The following is a 7,161-nucleotide window of genomic DNA, read 5'->3' as shown; positions in this document are numbered from 1 at the left end:
AGTTTGAAACAAAACATCTTGTATGGAGAAGAATCCAGCGGTGTTCAATTTACCGACGAGGCGACGAGTAGCCAGAGGTATGGGGAAGAGGAGGTTCGATCATGGCAAGAATGGCAATGGTGTCAGCCTATGTTCCTGCTAAGTCTTTGCATCGCTTGTTCTCACCGATTCGGGCTTTCATTTATTTAGCCTTGTGCATATCATGTGTTTGATGCAATGCATAAGAATAACCATCCAATTGGTGGACTTCATTTTGTGTGTGTGAAGAGTACAGAGTGGAATCACTATAGCAGATAGCCTCAATCTTCATAACCGAGTGTCGCAACTGAGCCGCATGTGAAGTTTATCATAAATTTATGTTCTAGATACAAACGTGTTAGCACAAAAGTTATTGGAGGTCGCGTCGCTCCTCCAGGGGCGACACGGGCGGAAGCCCCAAATCCCGCCGGCCTCCCCTCCTCCCTGCCCTCTCCCCTCGCCACCGTCGAAGGACATGGCCGGGCGAAGCCCGTCGCCTGGACGGCGGTGGCGGGGCTTCCCCATCTCGCGGCGACGCGGGTGTGGCCGATCTGGTGCGGCGGCCACGGTGGTGGTCCTCGGTGCATCTTGCGCGAGAGCTCGGCTGGGCGCGGATCTGGGGCCGCTCTGCCCGGATCTGCGCGTGGTGGGCGCGGCGGGGGCTCTTTGTGGCGGCTCTGCTCCTGCCCTGCTTGGCCGGAGGCAGCCTGCAAGGCCGGGCCAGCGTCCTTTTCTGCCGAGGTTTGAGCTGCTAGTCTCCCCGGGGCAGTGGCCTCTACGTGGTGTAAGGGGTCCTGCCGGTGATGTGTCTCGCAGTGCTACTCCCTCCCAGATCCGGTATTGCATGCGCCTTGGGCAGGTTGGATTCACTTCGATCCGGCTTGTGGTGGTATGATTAGTCCATGGGCGGCCATGGTCACTTGTGGTGGTGCAGATCAGCTCTCACCTCACTCAACCGGCCTTCGGGAGTGTGTCAGATCAACTTGGGCGAAAGCCTTGCTACAGCTGGAGCCGGCGGCGGCGACGCCTGTGGGCGCCGCTAACCTCCTTGGAGGCGTCGTTGTTTTTGTTGTTTGAACCCTCCTCGTCGAGACCCCGGGGGAAACCCCAGTCCAGGTCCTCCTGTACGGATGATGGCGGCGCAACCAGCGTCGCAACCCTTCTTGAAGGCGTCATCTTTGGGGTCAACATGGTTGTTGTGTGGGTGTTGCTTGCTGCCGGAATGTTGGTGGTGGTGGTGCGGCCGGTTGGGGTCGACGGTGGTTTCTGTTGCTGTTGTCCTGCTTCCTTTGTGTTCGTCTTCGTTGGTGTTCCCTGGTGTCGGCCATGTTGCTGTGCATGTTCAAGTACCTCCCTTGGTGGCCATTGTGTTGCGGTGAGCTTAGTGCTCTTGGTGTTGTTCTGGTTCATCTTTGCTCTTCGACGGCGCAAGATGCCTCCCCAACTTGCTAATCGTTTCGAATTCTCATGGCGGAGCTCCCAGTCAAGGTTCGTGTTATCACTCGTTGGTTGTGGTTGCTCCTGAGTAGTGTCGCGAGGTTCGGTATGCACGCCGGTTCGGTGCGTTAGGTTGCTTGCTTAGTCTTGGTATTGTGATCCTTCGACGACACCCCACTTCTACTTGTGCCTCCTATGGTGTTCGTCCTTCGATCTGATAGCTAGGTCAGGCCTTGTCCTGGGCGTCCTTTTTTCTCATCTCTTGTAATCTTCTTACTTGTATGGTTTTCTGACCCGGTTTTCCTCATAAACGGGGTCAACTTGTTTAGGTTTTCGATCCAGTTTTCCTTATAAACTGAATCAGCCAAAGCTTAAGGGGTGACTCTTGGCTTTGGCAGCTTTTTGAGCAATATATTCAGGTGGGGATTTCTCCCCCCGGTGACCGTTCAAAAAAAAGTTATTGGAGCTAACCAATTCCTTCCCAAAGGTACCTAAGTTCTTAGTTTATATTTGTTGCGTGGCTTTTTTCAGATCTGACACATTTTTGTACCCTTCGTGCAGACGGATAAACCTGAACATTTGGCTTCTGTATCTGGTGACGAATTGAACAGTTGTGCTCACATAGGAATCCACACCGGAGCACTTACCACTCCATACAATTAGGTACCAACAAATTTTGAAGCCGTCGCAAGGCTTCTCTCCTTGCATCTTTTCTTGGCAAGTTTTTTTAATGCGAGATTTCCTTAACAATGTTTGTTCACACTTCTTCCTGCAGATAGGTCAATCTCACAATGAAAAACATACAAGGACTCTTCAAACCACAGATCCCGAAGCTTATACAGAACTAACTACAGAAGGTAGAAGGGTACTTCAAAATCTTCACTCAGAAAAAGAAACGAAGCCACTCTCAGTGAACTAGATGCAGATCCTACAAAAAAAAGTAATCCGTGTACCTGGTGTAAGTTGCCCTTCATGTCCACAATTATCACATCTTGGTTGTGTACTAACTAGAACTAACTTTTCGTCCGCTTTTTTGGTGGCAGCAAAAGCATATGTTTTGAGACATGTACTGCCAACAGAGATCACAAGTGCACTTGGACTGTCTACTGGGACTCTTCATGAATCCACCCTCGATATAAGAGGTTGGATTGAGATAGAAGTACACCCAAGTGAGGGCAATGCTTTTGCAAATAAGTAGAGATTCTATGGGGACACTGCACCCACCACATACCACTTTTGAGTATCGTGACTTTTTGTTGATTTGTGGCTCCTATTTTTTTCCTACGGGTTACTTTGGTAAAAGATTTGCCATATCGGGGGGGTAGCCAAGAGATATTAACTTTTATGTTTGTCAATTCTAATTTGAGCAATATTTTGTGAGAGCTAAGATGATTAGAAGTTTTATATCGTTTGATCCTGCATTGCATTCAGCTATATTTGCTACAGACAACACCCCGCAAAAAATAATATTTGATACAGACAATTTTTTTCCTCTTCCTCTACATGCCCTATATTGACATCTGTTATATTGTGCTAAAGAGTGAAGATAAATATTTAATTTTGACTGAAAACAATATTCACCCAAAGAAAAAATATAATCAAAACGGAGTCTAATACTCTAGCACAACAGAACTATAGGATTAGTACTCACGTGTATCTTCGCGAACACACACACTGAAAAACAATGCGTCACACACACACACACACACCCATAATTGTAACTATTTTGCAGATGATGAAAATTTCTGCCCCCAATAAGGATATATATTTTCTTGATTAAGAGTTAAAGGTTGGTTTTCTAGATTGGGTATGGAACAGCCTATGTTAAGCATTATTATTTCTGTCGGAGTCCTACTTTAAATCTTGTCTTGCGTAGTGCTGTGAATTGAGCACCAATCTTCTAATACATCTTCCAATCCTGAAAACTAAAACCCGTGTCAGTCCTGACCCGCAAGTCCATTACTGTTTCCACTCTGCTTTACATACCAAATAAAATACACCTTTTCTTTATTGATCGATACCGTGCTCCATTTTTGCATTTTGATGAAAATTGGAAATATTTCCAACTTTAATTAGTGACAAAATATGGATATGTTTAGATACTCACAAGAATATCTAACCATGGTAACACATATCATTACATCGTAAAATGAACGGACGCAGCAACGCGCGCCATCAATGATCTAGTAAAATAAAAAACTCTCCTTCCATCCTCCCCTCAAAAAGAAAAAAGCTCTTCTTCCATGATGGCCATTTTTCTTTGAACAACTCAGGGCTTCGAGGAAGAGCAAAACATGCACGTTCCTCGCTTTAAAAACCCCTCTTACTTTGGCAAAGTAACAAACCATAGTTGCATAGTTATTAGAGTATTTTCAACAACACACAATAAAACGCATAGTGACAAATGATCTGCGTGGCTCGAGTTGCGGGCGGCCGCCTCCATCATGGCCATCTTGGCCGGTGGAGGGGGCGGCGCAATGGTGGTGGTGTGACCTTCTCCTCCCGCTGCTCTTGGTCCGTGTCCTGCGGCTGGTGGCGAGTGTGGTCGGGCGGTGGTGGCTGGGGTGCTCCGAGGAGGAAGGTAGGGGTGCTTTCGGGCCTTGCCGTCGTGCGCGACGGTGGCCCTGGTCCCCGGTGTGCAGCCTGGCTGTGGCCGCTAACGGTAATGCCCCTCCCCCCATCCCGCGGGTCTGGCCGGCTCGTCCCCAATCTCGTCAAGGGGCTTGCTTGAGGGTAGAAGGGGGGACCTTCTGCCCCCTCGCTGGTCGAACTTGGCTAGCCGTGGTGCCCGTGGGCGGGGCGCGCAGCTCGGGTGTTGGCTGGCGGCCATGGCTGTGAGGGCGGCGTGGCTGCTAGCTTTCATCATTCAGTTGTGTGGGTGGCCAACCTGTTCTTGGTTGCGCATACCCTGTTCCGGTGGCGGATAGTGCTTGTCGGGGTGAAAACTTTGTCTGCCTTGGCCACACCGACGGCGGCGGCGTTTGTTGGCGTCGTACGCTTCTTGGAGGCCCCGTCGTGGCTGCTCTTGATGCTCCGGTACGCTCCGGGTCAAGACCTTGATTCTCTAGATCGTGCGGTAGTGACGGTACGGCGTCGCGGTCTTCCTGAATACGTCTCTTTGGAGGCCTTGATCCGTCGAGTTTTGGCTGCCCCTCTTCTTGGTGTCACGTTTGAGGGCTCCTTCGAAGTCTAGTGTTGATTTACCTTCATACCTGTAGTATGCTAGATTTTGCTTGGAGTGTGTAGTTGTTCTTCAACATCCATGTATCCTGCCTCGAGTGTGTGGGTGTGGGTGTGTTGTATGCGGTGGATTGTCATTGATAGTTGATTTATATATAAAACAGGGCAGAAGCTTTTTTCGGTAAAACGCATGGCAATCCAAAAAATTGCTTCTTTTCTGGCGTCCAAAAAATGCTCCAACAATACATCGATATTTGCATGGCAATCATTTTTTTTGCCTAACCAAAATTGTATAAGTGATTAATTTGTGGCAGCACTAGCTGCACGTCAAAAAACAAAACCCAAACTCCAACCGTCTGATCTCTCATCGCTGAATCGTCTCCCGCCGTGATCGCGGCCCGCCACCGGGACACGATGGAAGGCATCCCTGGTGCTAAGAACACAAATGGATGCATCCTTTATGAAACTGGATATTTTCTACACACATTTATGGCCTAAAATCTCACCATATCAACACAACTCACTAGGAATGTTCAACATATCCACCAATAAAAACCATACCATAACCACATGCATAAACAAAATCATACCATGATGCAAACATGTAAATGCTTTTGTCCTTAGCATGCCCTTCTACTGAAACAAAGCACCGCAAAAAGATCCATATTTTTTTTCAGGAACATTTTTTTCTTTTAGTAGCATTTACAAATAACAACTAATATGCATTTTAATCTTTCAAACACATGCAAAATACCAAGATCCCCTCCATGAAAGCAAGCATACGTTTAGGGAGCTTGTGTAGGATCGAAAGTATGTCTAGAAGAGGGGGGATTAGACTACTTGACCAAATAAAAACCTAGCCTTTTCCCAATTTTAAGTCTTGGCAGATTTTAGCAACTTAGCACTAGTCAAGAAATCAACCTACACATGCAATTCTAAGAGTATAGCAGCGGAATGTAAATCATTGCATATGAAGGTAAAGGGGAGGAGTTTGGAGGGAGCAAACACAATGTAGACACGGAGATTTTTGGCGTGGTTCCGATAGGTGGTGCTATACATCCACGTTAATGGAGACTTCAACCCACGAAGGGTAATGGCTGCGCGAGTCCACGAAGGGCTCCACCCACGAAGGGTCCACGAAGAAGTAACCTTGTCTATCCCACCATGACCATCACCCACGAAGGACTTGCCTCACCTGGGTAGATCTTCACGAAGTAGGCGATCTCCTTGCCCTTACAAACTCCTTGGTTCAACTCCACAATCTTGACAGAGGCTCCCAAGTGACACCTAACCAATCTAGGAGACACCACTCTACAAAAGGTAATAGATGGTGTGTTGATGATGAACTCATTGCTCTTGTACTTCAAATGATAGTCTCCCCAACACTCAACTCTCTCTCACAGATTTGGCTATGGTGGAAAAATGATTTGAGTGGAAAGCAACTTGGGGAAGGCTAGAGATCAAGATTCTTGTGGTTGGATTGGAATTTATTGGTCTCAACACATGAGTAGGTGGTTCTCTCTTAGAAAATGAATGCTGGAAGTGTAGGCACGTTCTGATGGCTCTTTCCACGAATGCAGAATGGGTGGAGGGGTATATATAGCCTCCACACAAAAAATCTAACCATTACACACGTATTCCCAAACTTGATGAGACCGAATAGTGAAACTCGGTCACACCGATTTAGTTCAAAATATGAACATTAGGCTTTTCGGTGGGACCGACGTGATCAACTCGATGGGACCGATGTGCTAGGGTTAGGGTGTAACTTGATCTCGGTGTGACCGATCACATGACCTCAGTGGGACCGATTTCAGTAATAGGCAAACAGAGAGTTGGTCGGGCAAACCCGGTGGGACCGATCACTCATTTCGGTGAGACTGAAACGTTACGAAAAGGAAACAGGGAGTTTGCGTTGCAAACTCAGTGGGACCGATCGCTCATTTCGGTGAGACCGAAACATTGTGAAGGGAAATAGAGAGTTTGCAATCCCATCTCGGTGAGACCGAGATCCCTACCGGTGAGACCGAAGTGATTAGGGTTTGTGGTAGTGGCTATGTCAAATGAAATCGGTGGCGCCGGATAGATCAAATCGGTGGGGCCGAGTTTGACTTTAGGTTTAGGACATATGTGGATATGAGAAGGTGGTTGAGGGTTTTTGGAGCATATCAATAAGCATTTTCAGCAAGTAAGCCATTAAGCAACACCTCATCCCCTTTTAATAGCATTGACTTTCCTATGGACTCATTGTGATCTTGGATCACTTAAATGAAAATGTAGAGTCTTGAGCTTTTTGCCAGTATGTGTCCTTAGCATTTTGAGGAGTCCACATCTCTAGTCCATGCCATGCCAATCATTAAACTTTCTAAAATGATCATCTAGAAAGAGTATTAGTTCAGTGAGCTATATGTTGTTAAGAATTACCAAAACCACCCAGGGATTAGTTGCACTTTCAATCTCCCCCTTTTTGGTAACTGATGACAACATATAGATCAAAGCTTTGACAAATGATAATAAGAATGAAAT

The 7,161-nt window shown here is 47.0% G+C and overlaps 1 long non-coding RNA gene across 1 annotated transcript; it reads left to right on the top strand.

Moving 5' to 3' along the window:
- The first annotated feature begins 287 nt into the window (after positions 1-287).
- On the top strand, positions 288-2,859 carry LOC123157202 (uncharacterized). The gene is made up of 4 exons (XR_006478807.1): positions 288-1,942; positions 2,017-2,118; positions 2,231-2,413; positions 2,499-2,859. It is a non-coding gene; the product is annotated as an uncharacterized lncRNA (long non-coding RNA).
- The last annotated feature ends 4,302 nt before the right edge of the window (positions 2,860-7,161 follow it).

This window comes from Triticum aestivum, chromosome 7B (assembly GCF_018294505.1).
Source record: "Triticum aestivum cultivar Chinese Spring chromosome 7B, IWGSC CS RefSeq v2.1, whole genome shotgun sequence".
NCBI lineage: Eukaryota > Viridiplantae > Streptophyta > Magnoliopsida > Poales > Poaceae > Triticum > Triticum aestivum.
Note: the sequence above shows the minus strand (reverse complement) of the source record. Positions and strands in the feature narration are given on the sequence as shown.